Raw genomic sequence first — 13,342 nt, forward strand, 5'->3', positions numbered from 1 at the left:
CTTTTGCAAACTCCTGTGCATGTGTGTGTTTAAATCTGTTCTATTTATGCCATTACTCTTTTATCAGTTTGATTCACAGGCCTTGGTCACAAACCTAAGAGGGTAGAAGAGCATTTTTCCTCCCCTACAGATTCAATTTCTATTAGTCTTTAGTAAAACCACTTCATTTTAGAACAAGTAGGAGGCATAAATTAATAAAAGAGTGTTAAGTGCTATGCGCTGAATTAAGTTCTAGGCAGCAGTATATGTAATTTCGAGCACTGAAAAGAATCATTACTCTGGTATAGAAACATGGAAGAACATAGTGTTCAAATTCACTAGGACTCTAGGTCAGAGGACCAAGAATTCAGAAAATTTTGCCATTTAAAGTTTCATAGTTCTTTCATGATCCATATACTCCACTTCTTTACCTAAGGAGTTATTGTAGGGCTCTTATTTTCTGTGGCCAACAGTACAGTGTCTCAGGGGGAAGAGAGGTACATTTAATATAAACATTTTCTTAAAGCCCTGTTTTTACCCAATGGACTTAATTTCTCACTAATACAAGGAAATTTCCTCTCCCATCAAGTGGGTCAGCTTGGCTCACCCATGCTCATTTCCTACTCCTAGTCCTCCTTTAAGCTGAAACACACCACCTCGCCTTTATCTCCACCCAGCACCCTTTTTCCTGTTCCCTACTTAAACCCAAGTACTATCTTTGAGGATAGCGGAAGCCCCATCTCCTTCCTGCAGACTTCCCAGTCCTCCTCCCACCCTTCCTCAGAATTCTGTTCTTGAACTGAAGTCTCGTCTTTAATGTATAAATGCTGTCTCCCCAAATGAGATTAGATATTCCTCAAAGGCAGGAGTTTTTTTTTTTTCTTTATTTTGTACAGAACAGTTCTCTACATCAAGGTGACTAATGAATGCTTATTAAAGTTTTCCCATTTGTCAACTCTCCATATGCCTGCAGTATGTTAGATGTTGGGAATAAAACAGTGACATTTCCATAGTTCTGCCTCTTGCAGGCTGTTTACATGCAAAGGCTACAAACTTGCAGTAGTGTTTGGGCCAGTGCAGTGTTGAAACTGTTCTGAATTAGAATACTTCTAAGCTAGGCATTCACTCTTGGGGTCACATATCTGTTACTCCCTCCCATTCAGCTTCAGTAATTTATGTTACCTTCAGCCCCTTGTGAAACACTCTTAATTTCACAACTTTTAACTTACAAGGAATAAATTCATTCTTAAAATACAAGGCTCTTCGCATGTGAGGTACTGATTAGAGTTATTTACTACTGCCAAAACTTTCAACATTATAACACCTTGAGTGGTTCTATTTCTCAACCACCGACTTAGTGCATGTTGTGCATAGTATACTTACTATACGGAAAATGTAGTAAGAAAGGCTCATTTTTAAAATTCTCAAATCCAAGGATAGATGGCGTATTAACTAATGAGAAAGAAAACAAAACTGCTCAGCAACTGTTTTGCTGCCTTAAAAGCAAATGATTTCAAGCTGGAAAGCATGGAAACCTCACTAAGAGAGAACTAAGGTGCAAGAAGAAGAGGTCACTTTAAAAGAATCCATGCCTTCACATTCTGGTGAATTATATTCCAGGGTACCAGGAGAACCTGCGGATGTCAGCACAGAACTATCCTGGCAACCTCTGGAAAAACATGGAGAAGAAGGGCAGCCTCAAGAGGCTACAGATTCAAACACAACTTTCCCCCCCAGTGTTTTTATTTTTAATATTCAAAGCTAAAGGAAAGAATTAGAATTCCTAGACTTCACAGACTAATAGTTTGACATCTATCTCTAGCAAAATTCAAACTTAAACATTAAACAAGGAACAATGGGGGGTGGGGAGAAAGACTGGGGATTTCTAGGAACTAGCAGTGTGCTAAGAATCATTCATTTTTAAACTCATGTTATTTACTTTTGTGGTAGATCAGGGAATATGCAAGATCTTGTCAGCAAGACATTTTTCTCATAATGTCTTTATGGAGAAGACTGCTCTATGGACTAGAATAGTTTGATAAGAAAGGGCTGAGTCCAGCTAATTCATTAGTTCAAGCAAAATCTACTGAAGGCCAACTAGATTTCCAGCCAATATTGTACCTGGCGCTTTCATTACTTTGAATTTTAACAACCACCCTGAAAGGCAAATGTTACCTCATTTTATTGATACTGAAAATAAGTTTCTCAAGGTCACAAAGCTAATAGGTATCAGGGCCAGACTCCAAAACCAGCCTCCAAAAATCCAGGACCATTCCTACTGTGCCACAGGTTTCTAGAGGTACCACAATCATAGCAAAAGAACATGTCCTATCTATTGTCAGTGACTTGAATGTCTGGTGAATAAACTCAGCAAATGTGTAGGTGACACAAAACTGAAAAGTAGAATTAACATGATGAATGACATAAGATGAAAACATCTATCTAACAAACTGCAAACCATACAGAGGCTTTAAGTAATACAAGCCAACAGAAAAAAAAATCAGATTCAAGAAATGCTTAACTGCATAATTAAAAAATTAATAAAGCCTACCTTTATTTTTGTCTCCTTTGCTTGACAGCAAAGCACATGGGGTATGGAGGTGAGGTTTTTAGTCAACTTCTGTGTATTTACTACAAATGCCAATTAAGCAACAGATGATTTCATTTGAAGATGGCAACTCATTGCACCCTGCACTGTTTGGGTTACACTGACTTATTGAATTCAATTTTAGGCTAAGGATCTTTAGCACAGAGAAGGGTCGTGGGTAAGGAAGGAAACATAAAAAACTAGTATTTATTGAAGATAACTAACATTTACTGACTCCTAGGCACCTCTACTAAGTACTTTATTAAGATTATTAATTTAATCCTCACAGTAACCCTAGGGTTAGACAAAGCATATTATTCCCATTTTACAGATGAGAAACTGAGGCTCAGGGATCTGAAAGGCTGTCAAGCAAAGGAGACAAAAATATTATTTTGTATCACTTTAGACCTTTCGTTTCTTAACTATTTTTGGGTCACGGACCCTTCTCAGACTCTGACTAAAGTTTCAGATCTTTTTTGCAGAAAAATCTTGTTTCTAAGTTCACAGTTGGAGCGCTATTCGCCAGGTAGGACTAATGAGAAACAGGTGCGGCTTCCTAAGGGGTTGTCAGTTCAGCGTAATCAAGGCCTTGCTAACAACAGAAAAGGAGGAACCCCTCAAAATGTAATGAGCTCCCTGTCACTGAAGTGTTCAATGAAAATGTGGCTGGCCTGTCAGGAGTGCTATAGAGGAGATAATAAAATGGATTGGAGGTTGGTCTACAATTTTAAAGCACCCTTTTGTTACAAGATTGTGTGAACCTAAATAAGTAATGCTTATAATTTTTGTTTAATGGCAAAACAAAATTAAAACAAATTATTCTTCCAGACCATGCTCCTTGAAAGCAGAATGCATAAATAATGTTATTTCCCATCTATTTATGATAGCCATATTAAGTGCTTGAAAACAGCCTCATCCAAAGGGAAAAAGAGCCAACTGTTGATCTTGGTTTGATTTATACTTTGTCATAATACAAGTAGATTCCATATTCCTCTGAATTCTTATCTAAAAATTTCCCTGAGAGAGCTGTCACATACACTAGATCCTAAAAAGATGGTCTTTGATAAGAACCTTTACTAGTTTACAATTTTATGTTAACGTAATCCCCTAAAGGATAGGGGAGGGGCTGGTGTCAGACCAGAGACATAAGCGAGACAACGCCAATTGTTCTGCTTTGCTGCTTTGACCCCTTCACTCATGGCAGGATCTTACCTGTCTACTCCTCTTAATTTCTTATTTGCATCATTTCACCTCAATATTCAGCCTCCCACAGCTCCAAAGAGCACAAGAGCTAATACTTTGCTCATGATATGCCATTCAGAGCACAAGCCTGACAGCTTGGCATATCAATGCAATGTTCATGAGCAAATCTCTCACCTGAAAATCTTCACTCACTCTTCAGATAGGAAGCAGGGTGGAATTGCAACTCATAATGAGGTACCTTTCATTGGGAAGCCCAGAACAAGATTGAGGCGGTGGGGGCTAACTCTTCTCCATTAGGGGACGGAGATGTGAGGCTCTATCCACGGCAGCGGGCTAAGAAAGGTCTCGTTTAATTAAAGCCTCCTGTAACTCATGGGTTTCTGCCATTGAAAAATCTAAAAGGCACAGCTGACAATGACCGACACACTGTCGCCCTTCATCAGTCACCCACCTCCCAGATGTTCACTTACACATCGCCTGGCAGCTGCGCGCCCATGGCACGTCCGGACAGCCGTGCGGACCCCGGAGGCAGCCTGCGCTCAGGCCCGGGGCGGGTCTCCGAAGCTCCCGGGGCGGTGCTGCAGGGTAAGGGGGGCTTGCTGGCGTCTGGGCGGGCGGCAGCTGAGGCCCGGCGGGGGCAAAGTGCAGTCCAGCTGCCAGGGCAACGGCGCCGCCTTCTCGCCGGCGCCCGGCTCAGCCAAGTGGCAGCATGTGGAGGACGGGGCGTCCTTCGGCTGCGCTCGGGCTCCCGGCCCCTCCTCCTGCCGTCGCCGCCGCGCCCGCCGCGCGCTCCTCGCGGGTTTGCGCCCCGCATCCGGCCCCCAGACGGCCGCCTAGGGGCGCTCAGCTTCAGGGCGCGCCCTCTGGGAGCGGCCCACGAATTTCGGGTGGCAGAGGGTTGCCTGGATACTTCCTCAGGCGCAGGGTCCGAGGCAGGGACTGGCGGGGCGGAGCTGGGTTGTCAGCCGGTCGGTCTGGGCCACCACCCTCACGCCCCCCGCAACTACCAAGCAGCTGCCGGCGCCGCAGCGGGAACAGACCCGCAAAGATCAATGAAAGCAGAAGCCAGTGAGGCATCGCAGAGGTCAATGAAAGAAAGAGCCAGGGAGGCATTTCGCTGTCCCGGCCCCTGGCCCTGCCCCTGGTCTCGGCCACCTGGGCTGCGAACTCTCCTGAGCTCCGCCCTGGTGGGAGGGGGCTCTGCCCTCCAAGGCCTTTCCCCCGCGGGGCCTGCCTTGGGACAACAGGTGCTAGGCCGCGGCGCTGAGCCGGCCTGCAGGGGGCCCCGCAGCCTGGCCGCGGCCTTCCCAGCTAAGGGTTCCGCGCTCGGGCCAGGCTGAGCTGCCAGACCTGCTTTGACCTGAAACCCCACTCTTGCAGAGCTAGGCCAGGGATTCCGCCCTTCCCACCTCATTTGCACCATGAGTATGCAAACCAAAAGTGTTGGAAGTACTTAAACATTTAAAGGACACATGCATTTTATACTTTTCTATACAGAAATACTCAAGAACATTTTCCAAGCTTGTTTCTCTTTCAAACAAAGTATCTCTAAAGGCCATTTTCTCACTTTTTAAAGCATTGAATATCACTGCCTCAAAACATGGCCATTATTCAGTTACATTTCCCCGCACAATCCATGTGATGCCTGCATCTGCCCAGCATGATTCTTAGCAATAGTGAAAGTCCCAAGAGCACTACAAAAGAACCATTATTTTCCTTGTGTTCTACAACGGATTATTCAATGCAAAATTCATGCTTGAAGGGACCTTAGTGATAATTTTGACTCCACATTACAGATGAGGACACAGAGGCCCAGAGTTCAGCAGTACAACGAAAGAGAATGGAACTTAAAAAACCAACAATCTAGAAACTGAGACTTAGCTCTTTGAAGGTACATTATAGTAAAAAATAAACCTAGATTGCAGAAGAGTTGAGAAATGTAAGTTATACAAAAATCTAGCGCAGAATCTCTTAGATTTTAAATGAATCAAGCATTCTTATTTTTCTCCAGGCTTAAATTAGCTAAAGTTATATTCAAACGCAGTGGCCCAGAAATGTAATTTTTCTTCATGCTAGTATGATTAATGGGATTGGAGTTGGTACATCCTGGCAATCATAGAATGTGAGTATACCTATACGAATTGATTTGTCTGATAAGTATCAATTTTTTCTTTTTTTTTTTTTTTTTGAGACAGAGTCTTGCTCTTGTCACCCAGGCTGGAGTGCAATGGCGCGATCTTGGCTCACTGCAACCTCCACCTCCCAGGTTCAAGCAATTCTCCTGCCTTAGCTCCTGAGTGGCTGAGATTACAGGCGCCTGCCACCATGCCAGACTAATTTTTGTATTTTTAGTAGAGACAGGGTTTCACCATGTCGGCCAGGCTGGTCTCGAACTCCTGACCTCAGGTAATCCACCCGCCTTGGCCTCCCAAAGTTCTGGGATTACAGGTGTGAGCCACGCGCCCAGCCAGTATCAGTTTTAATGTATACAAATTGATTATACTTACATAAAACAAATTATTCAGTTCTATGTATTTCAGGCACACCATGCTAAATAGTTATGCTCAAATGCAAGGGTCCATGCTGTTGACAGGAAAGAAATACTGAGCTGGATTGAGGATTGCGTGTTAAATAGTAAACTTGCAGTTAACAGAATCAAATCAAGGCACTCACTTACTCTTTGCTCTGTAAAGAACTCCCATTTCCATCCCCGGCCCCAAGAAACTTCCACATCAGACAGACCACAGAGGTACATAGCTGACTCCCTCCACTGGTTTCTCTACTTAAAGGAGCACCTTTAACTTCCATTTTTGCCTCAGGGAGACCAGTCAGAGCTTGCACCTCTGGGAGAAGCAAGGGAGGTTATGCCAGTGAGGCAGAAGGGACCTCGTTTCTAAAAGTACTCTAAGCAGTGAGATGATGTGACCTTGTCAGGAAGGATCCAGGCCCTGGGATTCTTACAAGCATATCAGAGAGTCAAATGTCTCAGTTGTTTTCTGATAATGAAGTGGTGAGGACTGGAGAGGGAGTTGGCATAGTTTGCGAGTGTTCATTCAGATGGAGACTAGAGAACTCATGTACGCTAGAGAGAGGTAACGCAAATCAGAGAAAAGATTTATAAAGAATAGAAAATGACACTAATTCCCCACCTGCTCCCATCACCTCCACCCCTACGCCCAGAACTTATCTCAGGTTACAAAATAAAAAGCCAAAGCCAACTGAGCGGACAGATGAAAATTTAAATGCAAACAAGATAAACTTACTGAGGAGACAGAAAAAAAAAATACCATTATGGGATATGAACCCTGATAGAACAGCACATAGGTATGACCATTGAGGAAAGTCATTTTGAGATTCTGCCTCTTCGTTTCTCATATAATAATAGTCCACTGGTCTAGGGAGAAAAAAAAAACTTTTAGTGGTTATTGGAAAACATGGCTATTTCTTACATATATTTCTCATTGATCCAGGTTTTATGTGCTAGTTTTTGTGTGTTCAATTTAAAATGATCTCTCCCAAACAGTGAACTTATCTCATATTTGCTAAGATTTTATTTGGATTTGGCTGAGAGGCCCAGATATCTTCTCTGAGTAGGCAACAGACACATTTTCATGTCAGACTCTAATTAAGGTTTTAGGATAAAAAGCTTTAAAAATTCAGAAGCAAAAATGGTGTTATTGATTCTTTAACACTTTCTGTAACTCAAGACACCTAAAAATATTTCTTGATGAAGAACTAGGAGTAGGTATGAAAATGATGTCTTGGCTGGATGCAGTGGCTCACGCCTGTAATTCCAGCACTTTGGGAGGCCAAGGTGGGCAGATGACGAGGTCAGGAGTTTGACACCAGCCTGGCCAACATATTGAAACCCTGTTTCTACTAAAATACAAAAAATTAGCCAGGCATGGTGGCAGGCACCCATAATCCCAGCTACTTGGGAGGCTGATGCAGGAGAATCGCTTGAACCTGGGAGGCAGAGGTTGCAGTGAGCCAAGATCACGCCATTGCACTCTAGCCGGGGTGACAGTGCGAGACTCTGTGTCAAAAAAAAAAAAAAAAGAAAAGAAAAGAAAGAAAGCAAAAGAAAATGATGTCTTATCCTTTGCTCCTGAAATTTTTCCTTAACTCTTTTTTACTACTCCTAGTTGTTTCTATGCCCAAGCAGGCTTTAAAACCTTGTTGTGAACCTTAATGACACTGTGGGAAAGACCTCTTCTTATTTACCATTTTCCCAGTATCAAATTGGAAATCATTAGATTACCTTGTATAGGTACAGCCAAACAAGTGAAAATGTAAACCTACCAGCAGAGTTTCTGTTCTAGTACATTCTGTGCTACTGTGACAGAATACCTAAGACTAGATAATTTATAAAGAACGGAAGTATGTTTTCTCACTGTTCTGGAGGATGGGAAGTCCAAGATCATGGCATCAGTAGGTTTGGTAGGTTTTCTGGTGAGGGCTGGATCCTCCAGATGTGGGGAACCCTAGCTAAATGCTGCAAAAAGCCTCGTTTAAAGGGGTCTTAATCCCATTGACAAGGGAACAGCTCCAAAAGCCTAATCACCTCTTAAAGGCCCTACCTCTCAATCCTATCACGTCGGCAACATCTGAATTTTGGAGGGAACATTCAAACCATGACAGTTTCCCATAGTATTTTAATATATATCATGATATGATTAAAAGCTCTTATGAATTAAATTTTCTAAACAGTACTGTAGGCCATTGTAGTCTTATTCATTATGTCACTGAAGTGAGAAGTGATTGACATTATCTTCCTTATGTGGAAGACGAAAATCAAATAGCCCCTCCAAGCTTCTCATTCTTGAAGAAAAAAATTCTTTAGTTTTTCTCACAGAATTTTCTTTACTCCCATTTGTCAGGCTTCTCTAGACCCATTCTGGTTCTCCAAGTGTAACTAAATGTCTGGCAACCCAAACTAGGGAACAGTTCCAAATAAGAGTTTAATGCAGAGCATGACAGTATTGTGGAACAGTATCTCCTGACCGTGTCATGTATAATCCAGTTCTGCTCATTATATTTACAACTCTATAAGCTGTCAACTATACTGTCAGTCTATTTCCTATCACTTGTTTGCTTCTTAAAGTTGTTCTGCATTCATTTTTCTGTTGAGTTTGCTCTTTAAGTTTACTGATGTGCATCTGTCAGTAAACAAGCCTCATGTTCCTATACAAGATCTGTCAAAAGATCTTTATGCTGAACTTAAATACATTTTGAAATCTTTAAATCATCATTAATAGACACTATATTTCTATGGTATAAGTAGATTTAACAATCCCCAAAGAGGTAGACATGCCTGGAAATAAAGAAGCTTCTGATATTGTTGTTATTGTTGTTGTCTTTTATGGTTACCTATATTTGTTCTACCATTCCCCCCAACCAAATTCTGAGCATCTTGAGGATAGGAACTATGTGCTCTGTGTAATCTATGTATCTTATGTACTTATTTCCAGCACCCGACATATGGAAGGCATGAAATGTTTGTGGAGTTGAGCATGATTCTTTGCTTTGGTACTTTATATCATTTCATCTCAGTTTAAACAGAGAAGAAAAGCATTACTGCTTAGGCCCATGAATCCAAACTTCTATAAGTCTTCACCTACATTTATTTTGATAACCATTTTTGGCGTTAAGATGGGGCCAACTTTTATTTGCTTACAAATGTGAATATAAGACATAGTTAAAAATCAGATAAATACTGCAGTAACCATTGGTCCAAAATTTACTATTTCAAATTTCATATTATATTGCATGTTTTGTTTTTTTACTTAGGGCATATGTGCCTTTCAATATGAGTCACTTTCCATTGTCTCACTGCCTTGGGTGTTAATAACAATCTGTCCCAATTTGATCAAAATAGTTTAGCTTCTCCCTGGAATTATGGACTTTCACATATTTATTAGCTCATGATTTTTAAATTAAATATTTGACTAATATACCTTGAAAGGGGGCATAGCCACATAACTGAAGACATTAGAATATTTATCCTGAAGAAGTTAAGGGGAATGAGAAGAGAGATCTGAGGGGTATTCGTATGGACAAGGGACTGTATTTAATCTACATTGCTCTGACAGGCAGTACTAGAACCAGCAGGAAGAAGTCATGGCAGTGTTGGAAGTAAATGCTCAGTGCCGCCAAGTGAAAATAGCACTCAGGCAAAAGTTTTCTCAGCAAGGCAATTTACTTATATAGAACGGTGTGTTTTGCAGATGGAGTAATTGCGAGAGCACACTAGACAAGGGAGGGGAAGGGAGCTTATTCCTAATGCAGCTAGTCCCTACTGCTATGTCTTTCCCCAGGTAGGGTTGGACCACACAGTCTAAGCTAATTCTGATTGGGCTATTTTAAAGAGAGCAAAGGTAGGAGCCAGAGTGGCAGGGTGAGTAGTTTTGGTGGGAAGGATGGTTACAGAGCAGGTGACTAAGGATGACTAAGGACAGAGCAGGTGACTAAGGATGACTAAGGACAGAGCAAGTGACTAAGGACAGAGCAGGTGATAGAGGGTAGGAGGGGGTTGTTTACTGAAACTAGGGACAAAGAGACGTAAAGAACAAGAAAGACTTTGAGATGGAGAACAAAGAACAGGGAAGCTGAACATACTGACATATTGGTTCTTTGGAGAGGAACTCAGAACTCATTGTACTTAACAATTTTCTCCGTCTTGAATTTTAAAGGAAGTTAACAGGCTAAACTTTGAAGAGGAATTTACTGTATCCTACAGCAGGAAGTTCTGGATTTAATTAAGAGAGGGCTGTCTATTGGTTATAATTTAGAAGACGATGGTCTGTTTTGTGAAATGGTGAGCTTCCCCTTCAACCAGAAGTCAGGTGATCTATCTGGGAAGCTATGAGGGAGATTTTTACAAAGAAGAATAAAATTTCTCAAAGCCAAGATTCTATCATTTTAGGAGTTGTTTCACAATATAAATTCATATGCACTTGGCATTTGAAATGCATTCATCCCAGCACTACAGGCATTATCTTGACGTCTTATAGTATATGCCCTCTATGAGGACAGAGTGAGTTCTGCTGTGGTCCTTGGTTAAGGAGGCAGTTTTCAATCTTTTGAACATTTTTCCTTAGAAAGCAAACCAACTGCCAAATGTTGAATGAATTGGTACTCACGAATTCCAGATAATTCAACATAAGAAACTATCTATGTAGTCGTATTTTATGGTGTGTGATATTTCACCTAACTGCTAACCTTATTGGATATAGTGGAGAATTAACTCTAACTTAGAGATAATAATAATAGTTACTATTTATTGAGCATCTACTATGTGCTGAGAACCATAACAGCCCTTCACATGCCATCTCATTTTTATTTTATTTATTTAATTTTTTTTTTTGAGATGGCGTCTCTCTTTGTTACCCAGGCTGGAGTGCAGTGGCATGATCACAGCTCACTGCAACGTCTGCCTCCGGGGTTCAAGCGATTCTCCTGCCTCAGCCTCTAGAGTAGCTGAGATTGCAGGTGCCCACCACCACGCCCAGATAATTTTTTTGCATTTTCAGTTGGGATGGGGTTTCGCCATTTTGGCCAAGCTGGTCTCCAGCTCCTGACCTCAGGTGATCTGCATGCCTCAGCCTCCCAAAGTGCTGGGATTACAGGCGTGAGCCACTGCACCTGGCCATGCCATCTCATTTAATCGTCACACTAGCATTGTGAGGTATGTATAATTTCTGTTTTAAATATGAAAAAATGGAAAAAGTAAGGTAACTTAATATGTACTAGAACTTGAATTTGAACCCAGGCCTGAGTCCAAAGCCAGTGCTCCTTCTATTATTCTGTGTTGCTTTCCAACATCTCAGGTGTCCTCAGAATGGCCTGCTAAATCTGGCCCTAGTTCTAGGCAGCAAACCTCCTATCTAATTCCTAATCCCTTAATTGTTATGAGCAGTATCCATTGTAAAGGTGTGGAGATTTGGAAAAATGATGGGTTGTCAACAAAACTAGTAGACTTCTGATGGTAGAATATTTGGCTTGAATAGGGCGATAAAGTATTCTGAACAATGATATTTTCTAGGTTTTCTGTATTTCTGGACAAGGATCTATACCATGGATATTATATTTCATATTACACGGGCAATTCCAACATACAGCCAGCCACAGAGATAAGATAGTTATAAAATAACTAAAGTGTAGCTATAAGCAAACAAACTAGTAAATGCATAACAGTGGGAGAGGACAGAAAATACTGTAAAATGCAAATAACAGGTCAATGAGAAGTGGGTAAGTTTGGAACGTGGGTAAGGCTATATGCACTCATTCCCTTCTTTCAACAATTTAAATGCTAAGATCTTAGCATTTAAATTGTTGAAAGAAGGGAATGAGTGCTAGCATTTAAATTGTTGAAAGAAGGGAATGAGTGCATATAGCCTATGCCAAAGAACAGGTGTGGCAATGAGCATAGAGCAGATAGAACACATATGGACGGGAAAAAATGAATCTATGAGAGAATAAACTAGCAAAGCATGTTCAACCCGCTGGTGCCAAGCTAGGGTGATTTGTTAACATAAGTAACAGACACCCACTGAAAGTTCTTAAATTGTAAAAATGATGTAAAAAATTGTTCTTGAATAGATTTAGGGTTAATCTGGCAACTCTGAGCATGTGGGTAGAGATCAGTGGCATGAACCAATCATGCCACAGAAATCCAGATGAAAAAGTATATTGACCTGGCCTACCACAGTGCCTGAGACAATAACGAAGAAATCAAAGAAAATGTTTTGTTTTCCCCAGCAAGTTATTTCCTCCCCTAAACTTAGTCTATTTGTGGATATTCTTGCCACTAACTACCAAGATCTGAAGCTCTTAAAACTTAATGGAACCACTGTCCATTGAGTTTAAGTATTTCCAGTAATATGAATTTTTTTTTCTGGCCAAAAAAAGAGAAATAAATATCCACCAATTATATATGTATTGAATAGAGTTGAAGAAAAATGGAATCACGTCAGTGCTCAGTAAAGCGAGGTAAAGTTATTAGCTGAGACTGTGAGAACTAAGAATTTTAGAGAAAGGCTTGTATTTTTTGAACTTATAAAAAAAGTTTACAACACAGATTGATTATACTTGTAGTCAGAAAAAAAGTCCAATAAAATGATTTTCATTTTGAAAAGTTGAATAGAATAGTTTTGGATTACCTCTAAGAAAACCATGATCATTTTAAGGGGTCCTTAGGTGGAAATGAACTACTAGTGCAGTTTTCTCACCTCTTTTGACCTCATTTTCAGGCCTTCCTTCACCTTCAGTAAAATATTTAAAACAGTATGAGAATTGCACTGTTTTTTTTTTTTTTAACTTTTCTTCTATTTTACTTGCATTTTGTAATAAAGAATTGGAATTATTGTTACAAGAGGCAATTTATGGATAACCCATTCTCTATATGAAAGGACACAAGGTGCTTGTTTGATTGGCTTCCTAGAGGTCTTTCTAAGAACCCAAATATACTTCCTGGTTTTGAACTAAATTACCATCTCAATTTAAAGGACTAGCCACCAATTAAAGACAGTTCCTGGGAACCCATCAGATAGTTAAATTAAAATTTTATTTCCC

General features: G+C 40.8%; 1 protein-coding gene across 3 annotated transcripts in view; it reads right to left on the reverse strand.

The window, feature by feature from the left end:
* The window catches only part of C12H2orf88 (chromosome 12 C2orf88 homolog), a 59,585-nt gene that overhangs the window by 15,156 nt on the left and 31,087 nt on the right, over positions 1-13,342 (reverse strand). Inside the window, exon 1 of one of the 3 annotated variants that reach the window (XM_050751931.1) lies at positions 4,240-4,483. The exons of the other annotated variants lie outside the window; for them this stretch is intronic. The gene's annotated coding sequence lies outside the window, so the exon portion shown is untranslated. Of the gene's footprint in view, positions 1-4,239; positions 4,484-13,342 lie in introns of those variants that run through there. 3 annotated transcript variants of the gene reach the window in all.

The sequence above is a fragment of the Macaca thibetana genome, chromosome 12, assembly GCF_024542745.1.
Source record: "Macaca thibetana thibetana isolate TM-01 chromosome 12, ASM2454274v1, whole genome shotgun sequence".
NCBI classification, from domain to species: Eukaryota; Metazoa; Chordata; class Mammalia; order Primates; family Cercopithecidae; genus Macaca; species Macaca thibetana.